General features: G+C 36.9%; 1 protein-coding gene across 1 annotated transcript in view; it reads left to right on the top strand.

Annotated features, from left to right (window-relative positions):
- Positions 1-13403, top strand: part of map2 (microtubule-associated protein 2) — a 114222-nt gene that overhangs the window by 27920 nt on the left and 72899 nt on the right.

The following is a 13403-nucleotide window of genomic DNA, read 5'->3' as shown; positions in this document are numbered from 1 at the left end:
AACCTAGTGAGCTGCCCACCTAGACCGCATTTTAAGGCATCATGTGAAAGCTGTTCCAAAAATGTGGCAACAGCATTATGCTTGCATTGCAAAGTTTTGTCTTATTTTCCACTTAGAATATCTAAAAATCCTTGAAACAAGATTAATTTATTTGAGAAGCAAAACACCATATGATACTGCACTGGCAGATTCTTTCACTTGGTTTAAGTATGAACAAGTTAAAAATGATTGAAAGAATCTGCCATTGCAGTAGGACAAAATACACTTACTATATTTGTATTTGTACTGTATTGTATAAACTAGTCTTATTTTCTTATGTGTTGCTTCTCAAGTAAATTTCAAGAATTTTTTTTTTTTTTTTAGATATTTTTACTGGAAAACAAGTCAAAAAAGATATTTAAATTTTAATTTGTACAAATTCTAAAGATCGTTATGAAATTAAGTTAATTCAGGTCTGTTATTACTTAATATGATTATTAATTAACAAAATTTTAGTTTCCCTTTTTTTTTAACCATAGTAGTCTCCTACAGCTGACAGCAAACTACATTATAATTCATATAAAAGTACTTCAGTCTGATCAAAAATTGAGTATTTCACACAATATTTGTGTGGTGTTTTTATTGTTAGCTTAGCAACATGCTGATGTCAAACCCTGTTGTGTCTCTCTTGTGGTTCAGGTGAGTATTTTATGTAGTGTATGTGATGTACTGTTTATAAAGTGTTTCAAATAAGTCACTTATGAGGTTCCTTTTTAGTTAATATGATGTCTTACAAGATAGCTACCCATTTAGACACTAGACAGCAAGGCAGCTCACTAGGTTTTGGAACATAGCTAATGTCTCATTTTACTTTGAACAGCTCTCAAAGCCAAAATGGAGCTTTTTGGTTATACATTGAAGTTATTGTGTGGGTGTAGGAGTGGGATCTCTTTGTGGAGCTAATCAAAGGGAATGTCCTGTTATGTTAGTTGTTGTGTGCAGTTGTAGGCCGGGCCAACTGGGCAGTGCTGCCGGCCGCACCCCGGAGTTCAGTGATGTGGGCAGGGTGAGCGCTGCACTGACCACAGAGGCCATAACGGGGCTTGGCACTTTTTCCATTCTGCTCAAACGCCTTGCAAGCAGCTAATGGCCTCAGGAGAAAACCTCCCTGGTGAAAAACATAGTTTAAATGGTTCTAACGTAGTTAGCTGGTCTTGACCAAGCTGAGAGACCAGGTTAAACGAGCAAAGACAAGCATGTATGGTACCATTCAGTATGGTAATTTCAGTGACAAGCTTCATCATACATGCCGTCTCCACACATTTACATCTATATTAAGGCAATATTTTTATCCTCATGTCTCATGCCTCATGTGCTCTTTTTGTCATCATGAAAATCCATCTTGATAGCTGTGTGTTTTGGAACATGGTAGCTGGTTTCTCATTGATCTAAGGTGGTAATTAGCTGTTAGACTATCTTAAAACATGCTTAAAATGGCCAGCCTGGTTTTTGGAACATGGTAGCTAGCTAGCTTGTTCCAAAACACAGTTACCCAATTTAAACTGGATTTTCCAACAGGATTCCCTTTCTCTCTTTCAAAAATTGCCCCTCTCTGCAGTCTCCCGCCCCCATATGTATAAGTCTCTGCACTGAATCTGCCCATGGGATGAGTATTTCACTTGAGAGGAATTTCCTGTGCTCTTCACAAAGCAGAACGGAGGCAGAGAATAAAAGGCTGAGATGGAGAGAAAGCGAGAGAGAGAGGAAATAGGAACTTGGAGCTTCTTTTGACGCCTTGGCTTGGCTGACTAATTTACTCTAGCTAGATCTTCTCTTCCTTCTCTATCTCTTTCTCATAGAAAAGTGTAAGATCATATTCATATGTGCTTGTGCAGGTTTATTGCTAAAGCCTGTTGACCTTTGACCTGCCAGGTCTCCACGGGTCATTTTTGCTTCTGTTTGCTCTGATATCTACTCATAGCACTGCAGTGTTTTACATCACTGACCTTGTGTGTCTCACTCAAATTGCAGTGCATTCCTATATTTGCTTCTGAGGCATTTATTTGCTTGTGTATTCTAGTGGGTAACAAACTGAGCTGGTAATCAAAAGGTAGTAGATTCAAACCCTGCCACATTTGTACCCTTGAGCATGGCACTTAACACTTCCACAGGGTTATTTCATTATTTTAAGGAGTGTTTACTCTGAAAGTGATTTGTAGAGACAAAGCTCAATTTTTAAATTTTAGTAATATTACTTTATGCAAAAGATCAGTGACAATGATAGAGCAGTGCTGACAGTTGGTTTGCTCCCAAAGAAAAGCAATTGCAAAATTAGTTGACACATTTAACTAGCATTTTAAACATAAAATTAAATTAAGCTGTGTTGATCATGTCTTTATTTGTCATTTGAAATGTTTAATAATGTATTATTTTACTGCTACATTTAACTGAAATTTTAAACATGAATTAAATAAACAGTTTTAAATGTCTGTTTATTTGTCAGTTTAAAAAGCAATTTAATAATTTATTATTTTACTGCTACATTTAACTGCATTTTTAAACACAAATTAAATAAACAGTTTTAATTATGTCTGTTTATTTGATAGTTTAAAAAGTGATTTAATAATTTATTATTTTACTTGTACATTCAATTGCATTTTTAATTAAATAAAGAATTAAATAAAGAGTTTTGAATATGTATGTTTATTTGTCAATTTAATAAGTGATTTATTAAAATATTAATTCACTGGTACATTTAACTACACTTTGAACCAATTAGATATGTCTGTTTATTTGTCAATTTGAAAAGTGATTTTATTTATTTACATTTTGTGATTTTGGCTCTTGTCAGGCAGCGATGAAGATTTTATTGTGTTCTATAATAATAGCAATGCAATGGATTCATATGCAGACCGGTTCTGACTGTAATGGATCTCCTGTCCATCTGGAATATAAAAGAATATGCATGAGGCTGGAGTCCATTTATGGACAGGTTACACTGAAAAAATTCAGGTGGGTTTTACACTTGAGCCTGCAACTAATTTACAATTAACAGTAAGCATGCTGTGTTGATTTAGTTAGTCTTGGATATGTGATATGGTGCCACAAAGGCTTTATAAATAAATCACTGTTGAAACCTAAGTGAGCCGTTAGAGTTATTTTATAATTAATGATAACTGTAGTTATGAGTCCCACAAATGAATAATAATCATGCTGTGGTAATGCTTGTGGGCCTTCTGGGTGTTACATAGCTGCCACAGAGCTGTGGTTGTATGATATTTTCTCTTGTCGTTTCTGCCATGTGGTCTGACATCATCCTTTGGCTCCTTGGATTTTTTCCTGCAGCTCTCAGGCTTATCTGTGGGCCATTTGTCAGTCTTGATGTTTATCTCTTCAGGGCTAAATCTTAGAGACTGTAGGGCTCCAGCAATGAGATGAAGATCCCAAATCCCACTGTCATCATTGTCCACTGTGGTTCTACTGTACTTCTTCTGTTTCACAACTAAACTCTTTTTTGAATTTGTGATACACATGCACGTCTTTCCCCCAAATGATAAACCAGGGGCTTTTAAACATTTGTATGCCACAGACCTTCAATTATACCTCTAATTATGATCCCCTTGGAATGTAAAGTGAAAATTTGAATGTTCACTTTAAATATAAAGTTTATAAACTCACTTTAAAGTGAGTTTAAAGACACAATATGTAAAATATTTATATTAAAATATCCAAACACTTGCACAGTTATATATTTTGTTCAATTGTGTACTTACATTATCCTAAATGCTTCCAAGAATTTGTAAATTCAGAGAAATTCACAATTTAAAAATAGTGCCCGTCCCTTGTCACTTGTCGCCTGTCGTAATAACTGCATTATCCCTGGTTTCCGCTTGTAGTTCATAGTAACCATGGCAATAGATGCGGACAGCTGCGTAACGTCTAGCGGCACGCTGTTTTTGTTTTATTCAAATATTATGTACCATGGCAAGCAAACTTTGGGACAAAAGGAGAAATAAAAACAAGGATCAATATCGGCGTGGCGTTTTCGAGATGGCGAGAGCCTTGCGACAAAATTCGACTTGACAGAGACGCCGCTCATGCACGTTATTAGACAGGTAAGCAAATGTACATAAGATGAGTCAGTGTTATATAGCTCAACACGAAGAAATGTTAGAATATCATCAGTATGATATTCTAATGTTGATCTAGCTTACTGTTAGTCTCATACAAACTAATACATAGAATAACATTACAACTTTCAACACACTCAAATGCAGTTTAGTATGATAGTGTAACATTAGACCAAGTGAAACAGTGCTGTGTTACCTCACAATTTTAATTCGTCAAATGAACTGACCTGTATGAGTAGTATTTCAGCACTTGCGAGTAGTTCGGTAGAATGAAATGTCCTCATTCCTTTATATCCCCCGGGACTTGCGTGCGGCACTGATATCTGTCTCTCATTAGCAATCGCGCCTGTGATTCTCGGCCACGCCCTGCTTCATACTACAGTCATGTTAAAAACATGAATGCATTCTCTCATCCATAAACATTATTACCCCATAAACAACGACAAGTTCCATGATTCCAAGCTCTTCACTGCGTCATCAATCTACGCCTTTGTTATTGTTTTGAAGAGGTTAGTGGCCCCTACCGGCGAAAAATACAGATCGTGCCTTTAAATGTGCTTTAGGAATAACTTTATTTTTTGGTAATTATTGTTGTTATTCCTTCATTTACTTTTTTTTTCTCCAAACCATCGTAATAGACAAAAACAGTAGCCTTGTTGTTTGGAGTGACTGTGAATTAGGAATCTGTTTAACTAAAATGGACATCTCTAACTGATCACACCAAGCTTAAGTCTTATTAATGTCTAATGCCTGCTGATAACTTCTGACTGCAGTAACATTGACCATCTGCTGTCCAGGAGGCTCTCAGTTAGAGACAAACTCACTAAAGTTTCCTAACAAGATGCTGCCAAACTGGAACCTGCAGCATCCCTCTGTAATGGGATATTCACATAGGTTCATTACATAGCTAGATGGGTTTAAACACACAATCTATCGTTCTATCCATCTTGTTTTTTCTATGTATGTCTGTCTTTTTTATATATCGTTATACATTATCATTTGTTTCATCGTTTGTTCAGTCATTTGTTTGTTCTGTCTGTCTGTCATTTTATCATTCTGTCTGTTCTATCTATCGTTCTGCCTATGACATGCTAATTTGTTTGCCTTTAAGTTTGCCTTTTCAGATGAAATCATCTAATTAATTCTGTGCTATTGGTACCTTCTAATAATCATGAGCCTGGGTAATTCCATTTCTGAGCCTCAATGTTGAATGAAAACTAACTGGATAATCTTTCCAGGGATTTCAGTTGGAATCCATAATGTTTGGCCCATATTTCCATTTCTGTGATTTGGAATGGCACGGATAACATCGGATTTGGGCACTGTGAGCTCTTTCTGTGATAGCCTGAGTTTTCAAGTCCCTTTGACACTACATTTCTATATTTGAGACATTTTTCCTTTCCAGACACTAAACCACAAAGACAAGAATAAGCTTGACAAGACTGATTTTGTTATAAATACGGCAGTTTCAAGAAATACTCTGTTCCATCTCACTTAGCAGCTGTGTGTGGACAACATGATCGTTTTCCAGTTGAAATGCCTAACAGCGAGGGGACATCCAGCAGTCTTATGGGAATAGAAGAATGTTTTTAAGAGGGAGGGAGAGGTATCGCGGAGCTGTGCTACATTAGCCGTATAGCCACTACTCTGTGTGTAATCTCGTTATCCCACTTAATACAGTCGAGATATAACCCTGCCGAGAATCACTTGTTTGACAAGTGCTTATAAATGTTTTAATTACAATGTGGCTGTGTTTGCATACAGTGGTTTCTTCACCAGTCAATGTAATGTTCAGTCAGTGCACTTCAGCTGGCAGAAGTCATGAAATATTTACTGTCCCTCTTACTCAGGGTTAAATCGTAAGCTCTCCCAGCGGCCTAGGTGCAGTTTTTTTTTTTTTTTTTTTCTCAGAATAATGTTTATCAAAAAAGTGAGGTACAGTTACTTTACTTGCATAAATTTCATTTGAAATTATCTACAGTAAATTATCTAAATTCAAAACTTTTTTTAATTTACTATTATACTGCAGATATTTTTTGTTTTCAGGCAGTCAGTCTTTTGCATTGTGGTGGGGATTGTTCAGTGTTATTGCGAGTTACATCATTAGGTCAGTAGGTGTCAACTTGTGATGTGACTTAATGAGTGAGTCAATGAATCATTCTTTCGAGTGGTTTGTTCAAACATACTGATTCATTCAGAAACAAGTGAGTCATTCATTGCATCGTTTTTTACTATTATCATTGAAAAACAGATACAAAAAAACTAGTCTTTTCGAAAAACAAGCAATTAGAGAGCAGATCGGTCTGCACAGCCGCTTCAAGTTGAACACATCTATTGATTCATTTAGGATTGCTGCTCCTGTGCAAACTGCTGTGGATTTCTTTGGAACTATTTTCTTAAATGGACTAAATAATTTTGTGTGTAAAATGTAAGTTACTCAGTATTAACTTGTTTTTGAAAGTGTTGTATAAGCAATATCACACTCGCAGTGCTGTTGGTCTTTATTGGCGCTTTTCCACTGCGTGGTACGTCTCGGCTTGGTTCGGCTCGGCTCGCTTTACTTTTGGTTTGCTTTTCCCACTGCAGTTTAGTACCGTTTCAAAGTGGGTGGGATTATAGACTGATATAGTTGCGCCTCCTCTACTGCCGTGGATCCGCTCCTTGACTACTAACGAGTCTGCACCTCATCTACTGACCACGATATAACCATTTCTTTTTTCAAGTTGCATGCAACGGTCGTTTAAAGCAAGTCGTTTAAAAAAAGTTGCGTGAACAAATGATACTGCAGTGGCTGTTACTGACTGTTTAAATCTAGTGGGTTTGGTGTCTAGTGTTTCAAATCCAATGACGCTGGTAGTGACGATTCTCTCTGACCAATCAGTGATCTGCAGTGTTCACATTTAGTATCGGTAAGGCATGCTTGGAACCTCAACCGAGGTGGTACTATTTAAGTGAGCCATACCGTTCCGTACCGAGCCGCCCCATGCAGTGGAAAAGCGCCATATGTCAACACGGCTGTGATTCAGATGACTTGATATTCAGAACAAATTTTTTTTGTGAAGTTGCTAATGCTTTTATCTAGAGCAATTTACAGTAGACATTGTCCAGTCGCTCCAGAGTAGTCTTGGAGTTTGTCTTGCTCAAGAGTCTTGTTGTGGACGTGTTGTGATTGTCGCTTGTGTGATTCCACGCTGTACAGTGTCACAATGTGTCATTTTATGATCCCAATGACCAACACATTTGAAAAACTTTTTATGGGTTTGTAAATCTATGCTGTCACAAACTTGCTCTGAAGTGCATAGTGCCTCCTGCTGTAAATCAAGAATAATCAAAACAAACCATACAAGACAGTATCTGTAATGCAGTGTGACCTGTGGGTGGTGGGTCTGAGAGGAGATTCTTTCACACCCTGTTAAGAGATTAAGGTCAAAGTTGTTGTCAGTGCTTCTACATGTAAGAGCTTCACAGAATTAGTGTCCAGTTCAGGCACATCGTGGATCAGATCTGTCCCATACTTCACAGGGATTATATTGGGTGGTCAATGCTTTAGAAAAGTGCTAATCCAAGTTTACTATAGAGTGGACCAAAAAGTAGGATCTCAAGTGGCTTTATTTTATAACTGTCATTATACAAAAATATTAAACATCGTTATTTTATATTTTTATATTAAATGAGTTAGGGGGCAGTCGTGTGAGATTTCTTTGGACACTGCAATGGTCATGGTATGATCTGTGGCATCCTTTTTTAAAAAAAACTATCACAACTTCCATTTCATGTTGACTTTAATTCAGCTAAGAGGTCATGTCGTGACACATTGATCTTCTATTGGTCACATATATTCATATGATATGAATTTGCAGGTCAGAGTTCACCAAACTTGAAATTTGGAATGTAGCGAAATATGAAACTTCTTCGCATGAGTTTACAGTCTCCAACATTTGCATGTGTATGAATGGAACTAAGAGTGTAGTGTGACCATTCCTTCATACTGTGATTTGGGTCATATTCCCTACTACTAGGCGCTATACACTGCACCCTAATTTAAATGTCAAAATCTACCAAAGTTTGTGACGTCATCTGAATGATGTTGTTTCGGTCTTTGTGAATCGCTGTGTTTGAACCAATCAAGCTCTCGACTTTTAGCCAGCCAGAGCGTGTGCTTTGTGCCTGTGCAGTTATTATGTGATTGTGTGCGGTTAACCTGCAGGTATTGATTAAAGGCCTGGCCCAGATGAAAGCCCTGTTATGTTAATTAAGGCCTCGTTTCTTTTTTCAGCTCTGGTCTCAAGAGCTTCAGTGGTGAAACCCCCCAGCCTCTCTCTTGGTTTCTCTCTCTTTATCCATCCGCACTTGCTCGAGACCAATTAGTATGTGTGGAGAGGAGACCCAATGTAGATGTGCTTGCTGGCTGTTTTGGAGGAAAAATGTCTTGGCAAAAGGCTTAATTAGAGTGTGAATACAACTGCTGTGTCCTTTAGCCCCAACGTCTAGATGCCAAGGTATTCCACTTTCGCAAGTCAGTTTACTTAGGATGGTCGATTGAAAACAGAACATGGGGCAAATTTTAATGGGTGGGCCCATTATTGAAATTTGATTTTGATTCAGGTTTTCCATGACCGTGGGAACCCTGAGTCAGTAAAAAAAAATCCAAATATTATGATATTAAAAATGCAAAGAAAGCATGTACAATGCCGTACTATGTCTCAATAAATTGCGCATGTAAGTTTTAACTAGATTTTTTGCATTTTAATTAGATTCTTGACCGAAACAAACGATTCAAAAAAACATGTTTCAAGATTGATGCATAATATGCATCGGCAAGATTTGTAATCAATGCATCAAGAAAACAAGTTAATTGTTACACCCCTATATTTGGTGAAAATTGGCGGAATTGTGCATAAAGGATTTTAGATGTGGTAAAATGTGCAAACTAGCCAAAATATTTATTGAAGTGGGTCGTCCTACAACCCGGGACAATATTCCCAGTTGTCATCTCACAGTCAATGGCTTTGTCTTGGTGTTTTTTGTTGTTTTATCTTGGAATGCCAAAGGTTTTCTGGAAATTTCTTTTAGAATTTCAACTAAAATGTCATGTATCCTGTATTCATGAGGTAAAACTGAGAAATATTCATGTTTGGAGGTCTAGGCACAGCGCTACAAAGTGCACGGAGTTAAGAGACACCCAACTCTGGATTAAACAGACAGATATACATGAAAGCACAACATCCTCTCTGACTCCCGAAAAGCATTTGTAATTTGTGCTTTAACATTTGAACAACAAACAGACAAATCTTGTTCTACCTTCAGCTGTCTCACAGTAAGATTAGACAATGGCATCAAAGACAGCATGGTTTCTCACAAGAGAGGTAGAGGAGAGGCCTAAATTGACACTCGACGAAAAATAAACCAGCTTTGTAATCAGAAGTGTGTGATATAATGAATAAGTCTGACATGTATGGGTCTCAGGTGGGATGGCTGACGTTTTTGACTGTGCTTGAGGCTGTGGGGGGATTAGATCCAGGGTGCAGCTGCTGTTTGCTGGATTAGAGGATGTCTCTCCCCCTCACACTTATCCCGCAGGAGGCCTAACCTTAGGGCAGCTAGTCCGCCTCAGCGCAGTCTGGAGTTGGTGTGGGCTCAAATAGCCATCAGGCTAATTAGGATTGATCCACCATAGGCATGGTTCAGTCTGCATACATGAGCATCTGCTGTGGGGACGCTGTGATAGGCTGGTGCAGGAAAGATTATGACTAGATCCTACTTGGGAGGAGATAGATTTGTTGTTCTAATGACTGAGATAGTCCAAGGGAAATCTGGCTTGATGTTTAACATTTCATGTTTGATTGCATTTATGTATTTTAAATAACGTTTATTTATTTATTCAAATAATATTTATGTTTGTATTTATTTATGTAATAATATTTATTGGTTTTATATACCCAAATATTTTCTCATCATACTCAAACCCCCAATTTGTGTGACTCAAGTAATGATGTATTTTCTGACAAGTATTGTCTGAGTTTGTTGATGTTGCAAGGCATTGCAAATGAATGCGCTGTTTTGTTGAGATGACAAAATATTTTACACTTTTATTGAGAAGTTTTATATTAACACTTGTGTTGGGGGTCAATTTGAAAATTTGAAAAATCGTACCCAGAATTCGAACATAATACAAAGTGTTGTTGTGGGAAAATTGATTGTGTAAGGCAACATAATTTTTTATTTGAATTCTCAAACTGGTGCTGCTTTAGCGCTACATAAAATGTCTTTAAAAACACACTTCACTAAAAAAAATGAAAATTCTGTCATCCTTTATTTACATTCAAACCCATTTGACTTTATTCTGTAAAAAAGAAAAAAGAAAAGAAAAAAGGTGCTGTTTTGTTTCTTTAAGGAGAACGGCTCCACCTCAGCTTCTAATAGGTCATTGTTGCAGATGATCAATTGGAACTTTTTACGTGTGGAGGTTTTGTTCTTTAGATGTGACTAAAATGTAAATTCACAAGGATTTTTAGTTTTATTTGTTTACTTGTTTTATTTTTATTAGCTTTATTATTTTTTAAGGTTTATTTATCCGAGTATATAATGTCATCACACTCAAAAGTGTTATCTGTCATTGATGATACTGCAGGGCATTTCAAATGAATGGATTTTGTCAAGTGAAGTGAACTACAGATATCCCCTGCTAGGGACCAAATCACAACACAAGACAGTCTAAACTCTAAAGTGTACTTGCTTTGCATGGCTCAGACGTATGTGTTTTTAAATTACCAGTGCCCACCCTCATCCTACTCCATGCGGCGCTGGCACACCACACACGGCTAAATCCATCAGACTCGCTATTTCAGGAAGGCAGACGCCCATGTTACCAAGAAAGTGCATGAAAATAAGCTGGCCTCAGAGCCTTGGAAGCTATAAGCATGAAAGAAGATTCATTCAGTGGTCGGGGGATAACCATCCATAGTGAGGTTTGGGGTGGGGTTTTTAGGAGGGTAAGAGGGTTTGCCAGGCTTGTATTGTGCCCCTCTGCCTGTCTGCAGTGCCTTCAGAATCCCACATTTGTTGAGATGATGATGATGATGGGAGAGAGCATGAACTGCCAAAGGGGAGAAATGAATGAAGACAAATCTTTATTCTGCCCTAATGATGACGGTCAGCAAAACATCAGCAAATTGAAAGAGAGAGAGGGAGGGAGAGAAAGAGAGAAAAAAAAAATGGGCTGAGGAGAATGATAAGAAGCCAATGTTTTCAAAGAATAAATCAACCGAAAATGAACATTTTGTCATTATTTACTCACCCCCATGTCTTTCCAAATCTGTATCAGTGTTGATATTGTTAACTTAAATCTTTTTGGTAATTGAAATAAAGCTGAAATAAAAAAAAATACATATAAAAATATTAGATTAAACTTAAAAACGTAACTTAAAAAACTCGGAAAAAAATTAAGTTTAAATTTGAAGTACTAAAAAACTAACTAAATACTAAATGGCAAGCAAAATTGCTAAAATTGTAATTAAACTGAAAATATAAAAATAAAAGCTAATTTCAAATATTAATAAATACTATAATAGTATATAAATAATACTAAAAAAAAAAAACACTGATCGGTATGCTGATATTTTTTTTTCAGTGGAATACAGAGGGAGATTTTATTTATTTACTTATATTTATTTATTTTTTAGTTATTCTACATTTAGCTATTTTCCATACAACCACAGTTTATAGTGACCAAGAAAAAAGAAAGAAAGAAAGAAAGAAAGAAAGAGAAAAAAATTTGGCCAAGAAAACGGTCTAAATTACTTTAAATGAGTGATCATTCTGATCCAATATAGGACTTGTTCATGGTTGGTCCAGTGTAAAGTTGCTCCAATAAAAGCCTCAATCACCTCCACTAGTGAACAGAGAGCTGCTTAGAGGACTTATTGCATTGGGATGAGTCAATTGGGAGGGAGTCTTTATTGAGGCCATCTGAACACCAGCTACTGTCAGATTGCCAATCAAAGTTTCCTGTCTGTAGTGTTCTGGTATTTCATATGGCCTGTGACAGTTGTGGCCAACTGGGGGAAGAGATCACTTCTGTACAGCAGAAAAAAACTAAGTAAAGATGAAATGGATGTTAGGTTAGATTTTCTTGCTTTGTTAAACTAACATGAAAGTTTAAGAAGCCACCTAACACATGCTTTCATAAATATTCTTATAGTAGGACTGAGTTGGAACTCCTTAACAGATATCGTATTACTGCAATCAGGTTCTTATTGATTCAAGCACAGTTCTGAAGGCTTTAAATGTCTTTGTACTTCCCCTTATGGAAATTTGCCACAGCTCTTGCACAGTCAGTGTACTGCAACAATTTTCACTCAGAAATTGCTAGTGAATTTGACAATTAATTATAAAGAAATGGCAAGTTACATATTAAATTAAAGGGATAGTTCACCCAAAAATGAAAATTATCCCATGATTTACTCACCGTCAAGCCATCCTTGCCTTTCTTCTTTCAAACGAACACAATATTAAATATTAAAGAGTTATATTAAATAATATCATGGTTCTTCAAAGCTTTATAATTGGAGTGAATGGGGTGCGAGATTTTGAAGCCCAAAAAAGTGGCACCATAAAAATAATCCATACGACTCCAGGGGGTTAATAAAGGCCTTCTGAAGCGAAGCGAGGGGTTTTTGTAAGAAAAATATCCATATAACTTTATAAACTATAATCACTGGCTTCCAGCAGTCGACCATACGCATACTGTGCAAGTCCACTTGCACTAAATGAGTAATCCTCTGACGCGATGCATGACGCAGGATGTAGGAGTAGCGTAAGCTTCTCGCGGTTCAAACAAATAGGGCTGAGCAACAAACTCAAGCTCCTCTTCTGTTATATCGAAATCCTCCGATATTTCTCTTTAAAAATTCTCATTTTAGACTTCTAATTCATGACCGGTGTTTTGTTTTGCTCTATCCTCTGCGCTTCCGCATTCATCGTTACGTCACTTGTGCGTCGGCATAAGTCACTCTTTCCGCCGTTGACGGGAGCTAATTATTATCTTTTATGAAGTTTTAAATATGGATATTTTGCGTACAAAAACCCATCACTTTAGAATGCCTTTATTAACCCCCTGGAGCCGTATGCATTATTTTTATTGTGGATGGATGTGCTTTTTTTGGCTTCAAAATCTCGCCACCCATTCACTCCCATTATAAAGCTTGGAAGAGCCAGGATATTTTTAAATATAACTCCGATTGTGTTCATCTGAAAGATGATAGTCATATACACCTAGGATGGCTTGAGGGTGAG

The sequence above is a fragment of the Ctenopharyngodon idella genome, chromosome 9 (genome assembly GCF_019924925.1).
Source record: "Ctenopharyngodon idella isolate HZGC_01 chromosome 9, HZGC01, whole genome shotgun sequence".
Lineage (NCBI taxonomy): Eukaryota > Metazoa > Chordata > Actinopteri > Cypriniformes > Xenocyprididae > Ctenopharyngodon > Ctenopharyngodon idella.
The sequence above is the reverse complement of the archived record's forward strand: the minus strand, read 5'-3'. Positions and strand labels throughout refer to the sequence as shown.